Genomic DNA, 14,847 nt, shown 5'->3' with positions numbered 1-14,847 from the left:
TGCTATGTTTTATTACACTTGTCTGTATAACTAAGTAGACTGTGATAAGCTGTATGATAAAATTTCTAGACTAACAAGTAAACAACAAATACATAAATCAATAATTTAAAAATCAACAGAAGAATTGAGCTGGAAATATAAAACTAGTTCTTTCATACACACAAAAAAGCCTGGAAAGGATATATAAAAGAACAAAAAGACAAATGGCATTGTAAGCAGCAAAATGACTGATGTGTACTTAACCACATCAAAGATTACATTAAATGTGAGTGAACTAAGCACCTCATTAAAAAGGTAGAGATTGACAAACAGTAAATGACTACAAAAACACTTTTCTACTCTATGCTGTTTAAACTCAATCTTGACTTAAAAAACTGAATATGAAAACAGAAAATGGTATGTATGCCTAAAAAAGGACACGAAGACATTCTGCTGGAAGGGTAGAAGGCTACTGTAAATCTTTAAAGCATTTCTAAGCTTACATGCCCATATGCCAAAATGAAAGATATGGCCTTTCCCTTTCACATAAAGATGCATGTGAACATATCATCTGTCTTTATGATTGCCATTTTTCATATTTATTCCCACTGTTTTTCTTGATATGAAAGTCAGATTTCAAGTTCTCAAAATTGTTGAACAAGATCAATTTATTTGAGAATGAGTTAGAAGCAAACTTTCATCTGTAGTCCTTGATGTGCTTTTTAATATACTTGAACATGTTCCCTTTCATCCAGAAATAAAAGGAATATATTTTGCTATTTCATGATGTTAATAAATATCAGCTTAAAATAGCAGAATAATAGTGATTATAAGTAAAAGCAGACCAATCATTCCAGGTTTAGATGTTACTCATGAAGAATTCTTATACATAAAAGTGAATTTAATGAGCACTTACTACAACTATCTCATTTAATTTCTTCTTTACAGTCTGCCAAATTATGATGTAGGCTAAACAAATTAGGCAGCTGTTTTAATTTTTTACATTTCCAAATTTTTGTCTTTTTAATGTTGAACATATTCAACTTCCTAATCTTTTCATAATTTTCTTCAGCTATGACTTAAAAATATGACATACAAAGTTTATAATTTGTGGCTTCTTTTCTACACCAGGACAGGAAGGCAGAAAATAATGTGACTAACTTGACAACTTTCATATACGTAATTACTCACAAGGTTGAACCAGAATTAAAAGCTCCTCATCGACCCCCTTCTAAGTATAACCTCCTAAATGTGACAAAATCTGTAATACACAGTCTTCACTGATCATTGAAGGGGTTGGGTAGAACTGAATCATGTGCAAAAGCCAGAAGAATATACATATGAAAATTAATTGCTTCAGCTATCAACTTTTCATTATGGCTTAGAATAATTCATAAGACAGTGAAATTTACTTACTTGCTCTCAACAATCATTTTTTAGTGGGATGAGATAAGATGAATAAAATAGGATGGGATTGGATGGATGAAATGGGATACGTTAAGGTGGGATGGGATAGGCTAGGCTAGGCTAGGCTAGAATAGGATAGGATAGGATAGAACAGGACAGAAGACTAGCTCCAAGTACGTCCTACATGGTAAGATTATTTCTTCATGAAATTCTTATGTATGTGTTTGGTGACATTGCACAATACTTTATTGTGAGTCGCAGTAAAAATATTTGAGAAACACTGGCTTAAGGCATCTTTGCCTCTGCCTTTTCGTATGTTCCAAATCATCATTAAACACTTTAGATCCCTTTAAGAAATCTATCTCCTGACGTTAAAAATAAGAAAAAAAAAGTCCACTCACTTCTGTTTAATTATACCTGTGTATACTAAATTTTTATACAATGACTCAGTAGAGCCATTTTGTGATAACATAGTCACATTGATAAAGACACAAAACCAAGCGCAGTATAGCATAAAAAATCTAGTTAAAAATTAGTACATTCTTCGTATTTCTTTTTATTCATATGTTGGATAACCAAATAGTTTGATGGATTTACTTTATTTTAATTATACCAATCACATTTGTCACACTCACGACTCAAAAAAATAAAAAAATAAAAAAGTGCTTGAATGCAGGTGGTTGGGAGCAACAGAGCATTTTCATCAGGGTCTGTGTAACCAATACCTTCTACGTGTCTGCTGATGGCCAGCATTTCGGAAGTCACAGACATGCAGACGCCAGCCTGGCTCCTTGTACATGCGTGCTTTGCTCTCCTCTGTGCTTAAGCATGCCTGGTGCCTCTGTGTGTGGACATGCATGCCTGTGAGACATTGTTTAGAGGGAGAAAGAATGACAGCCATGCCAAGAGAGGGGTATCAACCATGGTGGATAAATCAATCTATCAAAAAAAAAAAAAAACAATTCTGCCATGAAACTTAATCACTAAAGGTCATGTCGGGGAGTAAGGAACAGATTAAATTAGCATAGTATTAGATATGGAAAATGATTTCTGTCAAAATCATCTTTACCACAATTATAATATGTTAATTACATATTTCATTAAGGAAGTTGATTATGGTTCACGGATGAAATCATGCCTGCATCGACACCTGGAAGGAAGCAGCCGAGCCTGAAGTCTTCCTCCTGCTCCTTCCTCTCTCACTCACTCCCTCCCGTTTGCTCTACCTTCTTCTTCCTCCCTCCAGCTGTCTTCATATTTCTCCCTCTTTTTCCCTTTTCCAGTCTCCTTCTCATCTGCCTACTGTTTTATGCCTCCATCATCAGTAATTAAATGCTTCCATTCTTCAAATTATCTCATTATAGGGACTCCTGGACATGCCCTTAAAGAAACATCAGTTCTTGGGACGGCCTCATGAGTACACCGTGATAGGAAGGGAACGAACAGCCACAAGCCACAGCCAGCTGTCGGGCTCGTCAGCTCTGCTCCTTTTCAATGCTCACCCTTGAATATTGTGGAAACCCTTTTATCCTGTTCTCCTTTCCTCCCCTCCTGCCACCTCTTCCACCTCTACACTCTCAGCCCTGGGATTTTGCCGCCCAGGCATTGACTGTGTCCTTGCAGGAATCCCAGCAGTAACTGTCCTGTGGAGCTGTGCTGTCTCTTACACAGTGGCCTGTGACAGGCCTGCAGGGTTTATGTGGGCCATTTATAAGAGGCATGGACAATTATCTGGATGCCACGCCGAGGCTAATGTTAACAGCAGGTCATAATCCTGTCCTAGGAAGTGGCCCTGATGAAGCCGGCGATGAGGACAGAGTCAAAGGTAGTCAAGTGCTGCATAAGATCTTCAAGCCAATTATATCAGTCAATCGTCTGTGGGCATATTCCTCCCACAGATTTTATGATGGTCCAACATGAATTCATGGGGAAATGTGCAAGTGTTTAGAATTTCAGAGTTTTATGATGCGTCTCGTGTGGCACTTGTCCATCTAACTTACAGCTAACTTACAGTAAGTAGCAGAGATGGAGGGATCCCTCCTCAAGAATGTCTTTCTGCACTAACACACATCAAGGGCACTTAAGAGAACGTCAAGGAGAAAGCACAAAGGGCTCATGTCATCCTTCCTATGCCCATTTCAACACAGAGGCGTGGTGAGCCCTGCAGCAGTAAATGATGCAGAAAACAAGCTAGGGGGACCACAGGTTGGGGAGGACACATTCCCAGAAGTAAAAGGTCCTGGTGACACCCCTGGGAATGGAGCGGCTGCAGCTTCTTCAAATATAATTACCTCGTTCTCATAGTTCCCTGTGAGTGAGAACGCATCAATGCTCATGTGCCCTTGTGCCGGTAGATTTTGCCACACAGAATAATCATTGTCGGAATTAAGCATAATTGTCAAGAAAGACTTGGTCATCACAAGAAAGACCGTCTCATACAACTGTCCCATTGCTTTCTAACAGTAATTACTTTAGTAATTAATCTCTGTCATTTAACTGTATTACATTTTGAAAAGAGAAAATGGAAGAAAGACCGGTTTCAAACCAATTTACATCACAGTTTAAAATCCCAGAATAGGGTGAATCAAATGTCAAATTTAGCCCTTTCACATTTTCTAAAATAGTCTCATTCTAACACCCAGTCCAATGGAATCAAAAGCAAGATGCTGAAGTCACCTCTTCCTGAAAGCCCAGGCTTCAAAGGCAGTATTGCTTCAAATGCTTCATGGAAATCCTCCTGCCTTGTCCCAAGGTGCTCAGAAATACAATTAATAAACCCACTGAGGAGAGCAAGAGGAAATCTCTTCTGTCGAAAGACCATTTATGCTGCGGGTAATGTCAATTGCCCATAATGCAGCACAAGCATTTGTTAATGACATCATCATACAGTAAGTGAATAAACCGTTCCAGCAATCTCCTTTAATTCCTTTTCACCTCATTTCTTTGTTTCAAATTAACTTGTTTGACCTTGTTTACTGTACACCTCATTATGCTTAATTTGCAAAGAAGTGCTTTTAATATACTAAAATTTTCTTCAATTTCTTATTAGTTTTTTAATATTAGTAAGAGCCCATATATTATCTTTCTTTTTAATAGGAACTCTTATTAGAAAATGTTTCTTAGACTACCTAAAAACTTACAAGACATTGTTTTAAAAATCAGATTTGCTTCACTCAGTCAAGGTGTGTCACAGCTTGTTTAAACAAAAATTCTCTAGGCTTAGCAATCCATAATAAACTTTAAACAAAATCTCCCTCACTAAGAACTATATGGGAAATGTAAATGTCTATTCCTCTCAACCTGGAGAGGCTTAATATCAGATACATAATAGGTTTGGGTAAGTGTCCAGGCTTTTTCTATTAGTTGGTTGGGTAGTACTTTTGTTTTCCTGCAGTAAATAAATGGTTATGCATTTATTTGTCTAATATGCAATTTGTCCAATAAGGTAGATAGCTAAGGGGCATTATTTTCTTTTCCACAAAGGGACAATTCAGATGTACAACTCCAGTGTTCAACAAGCAACTAACTTGTCTCTTCAACTAATATGAAACGTTGTCATTTCCATTGCTATATAAAGACACAGGGAGAAAAAGAAACTAACATGTGTGAAGTAGGAAGAGGCTCACAAGCCTATATGTAGGATAAGAGACTCAGAGCAACGTGCATGAGGAGGAAGAGAAACAGGAGGTGGGAAGGGAGCAAGTTAGGAGAGGAAAGGCAACAGTGGGTTGACGGTGAGCCAGCGTTCTCCTCCCCTCAGCCGCTTCTGTGGTCTAAGGGAGGATGTCTCTGCCCGGCAGATTATTCCAGGATCAGTTTGAGCCATCTCTTTGTCACACACGGATATACAAATAGAGTGAATAAGTGATGCATGTGGTTTATTCTGCTTGTTGGCTTACTTTGTTTTATCTTGTAAAAAGACAACTACTTGGATGCTTCAAATATTTATTTCCACTGCACCTCATCTTGCTTTTGGTTTTGCTTTTTGGGCACGATGAAAAGGATACAAGATTTATTAAAACAATTGAGATACTTCTGCCTTTGACTCACGGCATGACATGATCTTAAAGCTCTGAAATGGTTTTTTGGGTTCATTTGAAAGTCTTTATTGTTTCCTGGCAAAAAACAGAGCAGGTATTTATATAGGACCAATACCTCCTGATTAGAGAAGGCTTATGGTCCACATAAATAAATATATGGAAAATTTTTTTTTAAAGAAAGGCTTGCAGCCATTGACTTGCTAAGTGAATGTATATTAGGGCACAGTAAATAAAAAGGCCATGAGGTTTTAGTTAACAAGAACTGACTGAGACTTGAAAGCCAGGTTCTTTCCCTCCTGCTCCTCCTCCAGAGGCAGCTTGTTATCCTTGCAGGCCGGACAATACACCAGCAGGTCCGTCTCTCCCCCTCTTCTCCCCAAATCAAAGATCAAAGGCTGCATTTGTAAAGCAAATAGTTGGAGAGTTACAGCCCGGTTTGATGAAAACCCACTCCAGGCCTCTTGGGAGATATTACCTTCCTCATTATTCCACTGATTGGCCTTATTTCATCCAAGGATTACTGCACATTCTCCTGACGGCTGATGAGCAGCTTCATGAATATACAAAATAATCCGGCGGCACTGGGCCAGCACTGATTATTATTGTGAAACTCTGAGGAGCTGCTTCAAATGAGCTGCTGGAGACGGTGGAACTCTTCCTCCCCGTTTTCCATCTGATTTTACCACAAGGATCCTTATTAGGCTATTTTTCACATGTCTGTAAGAGAAAGAGAAAGAGAGAGATATTGCATCTAGTTAAAAATGATCAGGGAATTCTGGGTACCAGATGTTTTTTGCTTAATATTGCAAAATGCCTTTTATTAGATTACACTGAGCACTTACTAACTACAGTTAAACTGCTTTGTAGAGAAACCCAGTGGGAATGGTGCCCTAAATAGCTTTCCTGGTTTTTTTCCCCTTTCTTTCTTTTTTTGTGCACAGCCTCCAATTTGTATGTGCTTATTCATGGTGTGTGTGTGTGTGTGCGTGTGTGTGTGTGTGTTAAAAAATCGGTATGTCAGTGGGGAGAGAGGGTCTGTGGATATGAAATTATCAAGGACTATTACACACGAGCCTGGAATAATTTAGTATCACACTGAAATCCAGTCTCTTTGGCCAAAGAACTTGGCCAAGGTGTTAATGAAACAGTAATGATAGAGAGCAAAGGTGTTTATTTTCGGATTCAGTCAGGCAGAAACAGCCTTGACACAAAGCACTTCTGATGGCTGCAATCTTCTCTGTTGGCTTCGGGCTTGGATTTAGGTGACTTGTGGGTGCAGAAGCTTTCTGTCCTCTGTGCTCACTATGAAAAGCCCAGGGATATTGCAGAGACCCCCACCCTCCCCAGAAAGCAGCCCCTCTAGGGCCCTAGTTTTAAACAGAACTGGAAAACCCTTATACGTCACTCCTAAAAATATACGTGATCCCGTGATGCCAAACAGAACCAGGAACACTTAAACCCCGTTCCTAAAATCATATGCAACCCATAACGCTAAACCAGAGGGTGGACCTCCCATTGGCTTCCGTTACTCTTTAAACCAGTCAGAACCCTTGATTTACAACACTGTGAATTTAGTATCTGAAAAATGGGGTCCTGTGATTGTCATTTATAGCTGGACACACTTGTTTTTAACTGACTGTGAACTGCTGCACCTCTGTAGGCAATAAATGTCTTATCCTGTATCATGTAATATGTCACATGAAATGAATGACCAAAATGTGACTCTTGATCTCGTCCTACTGAGGTACTGTGGTAAGGAAAAAAACTCTTTCCGGGTCCACGAGGGGCGTGGTTTCAAAGGCAGGAGCTTCCCAGCGCCATGTCTCCATCCACGCCCCCATCCGCAGCATAAAGTTCTGGGTCTAACTTTCCCAGGCGAGGGCTCGGTGGACAATCCAGGGGAGCTCCTTTGTTCTAAACGCCCGCAGGACGCGCGGGGAGGAGGGGGCGCTGTTGCAGACCAAGCAGCCAATCCGGTATCAGAGTCAAAGATCAATCACTCCAGAGGAAGTTTGAAAGAACTCCTTTCATTGGACAAGAGCATGAATGGGGAGGGAATACCTCCTGGGTCCTGTGTTAAAACCCTGATGCTCCTTATTTATATGGATTCCTTCCTTGGATCCCTTCCCATGGCAGTGTGGGAGCTCTCTCTGTCTCTCTCTCTCTGTCTCTCTCTCTCTGTCTCTCTCTCTCTGTCTCTCTCTCTCTCTCCCTCCCTCTCTCTCTCCTCTCTCTCTCTCTCCCTAATAAATCACTCTTTGCTAAACTTTGGGTCCACAATATTTATTCGAATGGTAAGCTCACTGTGCCTCTGGGGCCCTTATCCCCATTCTTGGGGTTAGAGAGGCCAGGGACCTCGGAATCCCAACGGGGAGGAAGTTGAGTCCACAGCCTCGCCCCGGTTACACTACCATATTGGCCAGAAAACTGTCCAGCCAGACATATTTTCTGAGCAGAGGAGGGGAAATCTGCTCCACTTCTTTGACAGGAACAAGCAACTTGCCCTGTTTCAAGTAAGAGGGAGCTGCTTCTTGGTACAGGCTCCAGCTGTTAATGAGAGGTGAGTAAAATCCAGCTCTAGGTGAAGATGCAGTTCGCACAAACTTATTTCAGAAGCCTTATTTATTCTGCTTCCATGGCTGTGTCTCTCTGAATCCATTCAACTCTGAAGATAACAGCTATTCGGGTGATGTATGTGAAAGCATTGTTAAACACGAGGCAACACACACATAGGGTATTATCATCCTGATGATATCTGCTTTGTCGTTATTATTGTTGGCAAACAACTACCCATTATACGCACACATTGAGAGCAAATCCTACGTGAGCTTTCGGGGATTTTCTTTGTCTGGCCTTATGTCTATAAGGGGTCCACTAAAATTCTGGAGTCCTAGATAGACACTGTCTGGTCCAGTCAGAAAACATCTTTGTTCTGTTCTTTGAGACAGAAACGTCTTTAGAGCTGTTTGGGGAGGAACCTGTCCGGCTCTGCAGGTCCTGCAGCATGTTGACCCGTAAAGCTGAGCTGCTTCCTCCCCCAGCCTGCTCCACAGAACCACCCAGCACAGTAATTTAATGAATCTACATTTCATGACTGAAGCGATAAGGATGAAACATTTTAAAATAACCGAAAGGTAGATACACCAAAAAAGCCTGATGAAACATTAAATGAATGTAGTGTAACACATTATCTTTGCTTCTGCACATCCAAAAAGCGCAACGAACTAAAACATTGCATTAGGCCAAGAATAAAGCTAAAAATTAAATTGGCTCAGAAAGATCTAGGGTAGTGGTTTATGCACTAAGAATGCAGTAAATTCGGTCATTTAATCTCACTCTCCCTACCTCTGATGTGCACACGTAAAAAGAACACGGTGCTCATGGGGAAAAGGTGAGAGAAAAGGAACAGCTACCATTCTGCCCTTGTCTGTTTACCTGATGCCAAAAAGCAAGGGGTGAGTCATATTAATGCTGATTTTTTTCACTGTAAAATTGCCTTCATTTTCCAACATTTAATGCAGCGAATGTCAATGAAAATAAAATATGAGCAACTTTGTAAAAGATAGAAAACAGACCCAATAAAGAAGACCTATTCAAAAATATAATACTGCCCCTTCAAATCAATAAATAAAGACAAGCATTTCATACACTAATGCATTTATCTATGACCATTATAAATTAGTTGCTTGCCAGAAAATACACTTCTTAGCACAAGTGCCATTATTTAAAGATGTCTATTTAATGCACACTTAGTATATTTCCTCATCCAAAGCTCCTCTGCATAATTAGACAACATCCATTCTTAAAAACTAAAGTAGATGCCAAAAATGCAATGCATAAAGCATGACGCTTTACAAATTTACATCTTCAAAAGTTATGTGTGGTTTCAGAGAAAAGAAATTGCAGAAAGATTGCTATATTATGAGGGCCCTGATTTCACTGCGTTCACTCCCAGAGTGAGCTGGCAAGATGCAGTCATTCTCCTTCAACTCTAGTGAACGCCTGTTTCCTAGGGCGATTCTATGAACAGGATGGCTACAGAGTGGGTCCCTGATACCTTGCTGAATTGTATCTGATCTTCCTGCCTTGGGTCACTGGGCCATTTGCGTTTGAGGACAGCACTAGTGTGTACCACCCAGGCCTTCCCTGCCTTGCTGTATTTGAACTGATCATCCTGGTCAATACTCTTCTTATTTGCAGGGCCTGTGATATGTTGTAAAGATAAGATATAAAGTTGGAGGACTGATTCTTAGGGTCTACATTTCCAGTGCTTCCTTCCTTAAATTTCCCAGTTTTCCTTTACTCACATCCCCCACTGATCTCCAGGTCGCTGTCCCACCTCCAAAGCCCACCACTGGCCTGTGCCCATGGGAACAGCTACTGTCAGTTTCTTCACCAACAAGTTGACATGAGTAATGTTTGACTCACCATAAGATCATGACTCCAGACTGGGTAGTTATAAAGAGTCATTCGGGGGCTATTTTCACACATGATTACAGAGGCAGCTTGGACAGCAGGCATGGTGCTTAGATAGAAGTCATCATGGTCCTACAAACATCAGAACTGATGATGCTTAACATAATCTTTGAAGAAACACTCCTCTTGCCTCTCATGTGGTTCAACTCAGTATCATGCCCCTTTTTCTCTCAAGGAGATCTTTTCTGTATCTCCAGATAGTGAATGAGAGAATCTCTGAGAAACCATAGGAAATTCATGAGTTTAATAAATGCACATTTTAGGCTGAGCGACGCCATGACTTAAAGGTTAAAAGATTTGACCAAAGAGATCATTTATATTTTCACTTTTGTTTTTCAGATATTCCTACAATATGGTAAATGAATATTTATCCAACAACTTCCTGAATCTTTCTTATCATAGGTGGTATCATAAGATTGTGGAGCTAAAAGGGAAAGGGAAGAATCCTGAAGTAGAATCTCTTGGGTCTGGGATGGGTTAACATCTGGGTGGTGGCAACATCTCAAGGGAAGTCTGAAAAGGAGAACAGCCTCTACTTATGGTCTGAGGAGGGTCTTGGCACATAGAGTAAGTCACCTGCCCAATTTTCAGCCATATTTCCTGTCATCTTTCTGGCTGAAACAGAATCAAATCTTGTTCACTTTCCAGGAGCCCTGTCTTTCAAGATTGGGAGGGGAATGTGATTTTTGGCTCAAGAAAAATCAATCACTGTGGCCTCATTCTAGTCATCACGATTGACTTCAACCTAGGCAGTGAGATCATCCTGGCTATTACAGGTTGGGTAGGGCTTTACCTTGCCCCAAAAAGGGGGCATAAGCAGAGAGCCTCTATTCTTATGCCCCTGATGCTTCCATTTGCACATGTTGCCTTGATCTGCAATAACTATCCTGGGACCAAGTCCACAAGCTGAGGATGTCTGAGCAGAAGGATCTGGAAGAACCTGGATCCTCAGTGATGTTGTGAAACCACCCTACAAATAACTTCATTATTGCTTGGGATACTTTGGTTGAATCTACCATAATTTGCAGCCAAAAGCAACCTAAATGGTGCCAGTTTAGAAATGGAACAAAAAAAAATGGGGCTAATAAAGATGGGGAGAAGAAAGAGTTCAAGTTAGAGAGCACAAGCTGATAGGGGCTCTTGAAGCACACAAAGTAACAGAAGGAACAGAAAAGTGAGGACAGAGTGAGGACAGATTGTGAAATCTCCACATGGTGCCCTGAAGAGACCTCTCTAGTCTGCTGGATTGGAACTCCCTCGAGGTTGCCACAGAGGGCCTGCAAAAGGAAGCATGATTCTTGGTCTCATCTTGGAGACGGTGACACATGTAGACACATGCAACTGTGACATGCCAGAAACAAACTCTGCACTTCCAATTTGTAAAAGTATTAGTGCAAGTAATTTCCACATAATGAAAAAAGGCTCATCAGGGTAAAATGGTAGATTGGAAAGAGAAAAATAGCTCCTTATTTGTAATTGGTTTGGGTAAACATTGTGAAAGAGGTAGATTTCCCAAAGCTCCCTGGAAAAGAGGCATACTTTCTCCCATTTATTATGTATTTCTCTGTTGTAGATAATAAACTCCTACAAGGTATGCAGGTGTCTTTGATTTGTTGCATGCAGTGTCCAATATAAAGATGTGTAATGTAACAAAGGACATTCTCCCTAAGTATTGTACTTGTTTTTCCATTTACCAATGATGACTTGACCAAAACCCATTGATTTCTGGCTTTTTTTCATTTACTTACTCTGTTTTGACAACAGCTTGTTACCCTTACACAGGGTAAGCAATGAATGATAACTAAAGAATGAGTATCAGACACCTCTTCTGCAGTGTCATGCACCACTATAGGGTCTATTTCTTGACACTGAATCTTAAAACTGACAGTATTTACTGAGAAGACTACTGGGGTTCCCCAAGAGGCATAGACAACAAGAATCCCTCAGGGGCAGAGATGGAGGATTTGTGTCTAGCTTTTCTACGAGGTGCAGGTATAAGGTAAGAAGGTGTTTCCAGGTGAAGCTTCAGCTGGAGGAAGGTGGGAAGTGCAGTCGAAAATGAGCTATACTCACACACAAGCACATAGAAACATAATGTGAACCTATGATGAGCCTTCTCTCCCATGATTTTATGTGGAGAAGCCTGATTATGGAGTGGCTGAGATTTCTAGCCATTGTATTTATTCTAGAATATAGCCAATGAAACACATTAGCAGATATTCTTCCTCTCTCTTCTCTTTACAAAAATGTGCTAAATCCTAGAGAAATGATGGAAAGTTTTGTCTTGGATAGAATAAAATGTCATGTTTGCTTTAGAAATTGAGGACAGTACTGTAGTTATTATTGTATGTTTCAATATTTTGAGCCAATCTTAATATTCTATGACTTCCATGTCTTATGTGGTTTTCCATTAACAAAACCCTATGTGACCTCATAAGACAGAGTAATGGAGGAAAATGGTTGTTCAGGAATGAGAAAACGTGCCTTTTCCTCCCACCTCTGGTCTTTACCATCTGTGTGACCTTAAATAGGTCATTTAACTTCTTAGTGTTGTATGAATTCACAACCTCAAATCAGCTTCATAAGAAAAGTTGCTCATCTTTTTGTTTTCTTTTCTTAAAATCAAGCTGAGTTTTTAAAAAAGGACTACCCTGGCAAGAAATTTCCTATTGGGCTTCTTTCCCCACCACTAAAGAATTGTGCAAGTGTCACCACTAGCGTCAGGTCCCCTGGTTTACTCATTAGAGATGCAATGAGCAGTTGATGCATTCCTTTAGAATGCTTTTCTTTGTTGCTTCTGGGCATAGCAGGGACACAGGACACTTCAAGAAGTTTGAGAAACCCAGTGTCCAGCACCTAACCACCACCCTGAGTTCTTACCGCGTTCCAGGAGTAATGCCAGGAACCCAGGAGAAAATGAGCCATGAATCTCTGTGGCCACACCAGTCTTCACCTCCTTTCTGCCTGGGAAATACTGTTTTCCTCTGGCTTCATTCAAAGGCTTTATCTCTCTTCCCTTCCCTCGTGCACATCCTCAGAAAAGGCAGGACAAGAGGCCTCTACATGATTTGGTCTTCCATTCCCCCTGCCACTTCTCTGCTAGAAAGAAAATTCAACCACGGCAAGGGTTTTGATCTTTGCCTGGAATAGTACCTAACACATAATGATATTCAATGAATAGGAGTATATGAACGAATGAATGAATGAAGAGGAATGGTGACCTAGGGGAACAATGCCCAAAGGTATTGTAGGATGTTTACAAGGAATGTCAGGATGACGAAAAATTATAATGGCTCTTCTTATGCCATCCTGCACACTGCATAGACTTCTTAGACACATACACACACACACACACACACACACACACACACACACACACGACTTACTTGGTTATATACCCATCTCCCTCTACTACTATTTGGCAGTCACAAAACACAGTTAAATACAGGGCCAGGCATGGTGGCTTACACCTGTAATCCCAGCCCTTTGGGAGGATGAGGCGGGTGGATCACCTTAGGTCAGGAGTTTGAGACCAACCTGACCAACATGGAGAAACCCTGTCTCTACTAAAAATACAAAAAGTCAGCTGGGTGTGGTAGCACATGCCTGTAATCTCAGCTATGTGGGAGGCTGAAGCAGGAGAATTGCTTGAACCCAGGAGGTGGAGGCTGAAGTAAGCCTAGATCACACCATTGCACTCCATCCTGGCAACAGAGCAAGACGCTGTCTCAAAAAAAAAAAAAGTAGTTAAATACATAATGAATGGAGTATTTTTGGAAGGACTCTACAGGTTATGAGGTATTTTAATGTACATTATCACTTAATCACCACAACAACATTTGTGGAAGGTGCTCATAGTAGACAGGAAACGGAGGCCCAGGGACGTGAACCGCTGGCTCAGGGTACCTGAGAGGGGCAGGAGCGAAGACAGATGTGACGCCGACCAGGGTTCCTTCTGTTACTCTACAAACTGTTTCAAAGCAAGTTAAAAAAGCTGGCCTTTCTTCCTTGCCTAAAGGAGCATGTCAAACTCTGCAGCTCAGCACAGAGCAAAGAAAGCATGTGAGATACTTAAACTAGGAAAAAATTCAAATTTTATCCAAATCTTGCTCTGACAACAACTACACAGGCAAACATGATATGCTTAATGGAATTTACAATGCATTTTCCAAATTTCAATACCAAGTCCTAGGGAGTACAGATTATGTATGAACATGAATATTTGTAGCATTTTTACTCTCTGATATTTCCAAGTATGATTTTTATTGTTTGTTATGTATTAAACTTTTGAATACCCAAGTGGTTTGTAAAAAGCTTTTATTAAAAATCCCAACTTTTGGATGGATAGCCAAATTGAATCTGAACCCTGAAACAGCTGAGCCATAAGATGAGTTATTTTCTCACACAATCTCATTGAATATACAGGGAGTTCTATTTTCTAGAAGACAATTTTAGTGAAATGCTCAGGAACCAGCATTCTTTAATTATCTTGGCACTGTCCTGCCGAAAGGGACATGATTAGGGGAGCAGAGAGAAGAAAAGAAGGAAAATGGTTGGAAGGGAAATTTAATAAGAAAAGAGACTGCTTCTAATTCTCTTTTGAAACAGTCTATGTATGAATAATAAATGAATGAATCACCAGGAAAAAGAAAGAAGAAAAGTACAGCAGCATAAAGAGAAGAAGGGAAGGAGAGCAGAGGCAAATGGAGGGAAGGCAGGAAAGGAGTTTCTCTTCAGCACTTGCCTAGGTCCCAGCTCAGGAAAAAGTCAGAAAGAGGCAAACACCATCACTTCCCGCGCATTTCTGCAATCGTGTCCTACAAAACCAAGCCAAGGAAGAAAGGGAGGGAGAAAGAGGGCATGGGTAGGGAGGGAGGAAGGAGATTAGAGAGAGGGTTAGGAAGGAAATAATCAAGGATGAAGGGAGAGACGGCTGGAGAGAAGA

This window comes from Cebus imitator, unplaced genomic scaffold, assembly GCF_001604975.1.
Source record: "Cebus imitator isolate Cc_AM_T3 unplaced genomic scaffold, Cebus_imitator-1.0 Scaffold49, whole genome shotgun sequence".
NCBI lineage: Eukaryota > Metazoa > Chordata > Mammalia > Primates > Cebidae > Cebus > Cebus imitator.
The sequence above is the reverse complement of the archived record's forward strand: the minus strand, read 5'-3'. Positions refer to the sequence as shown.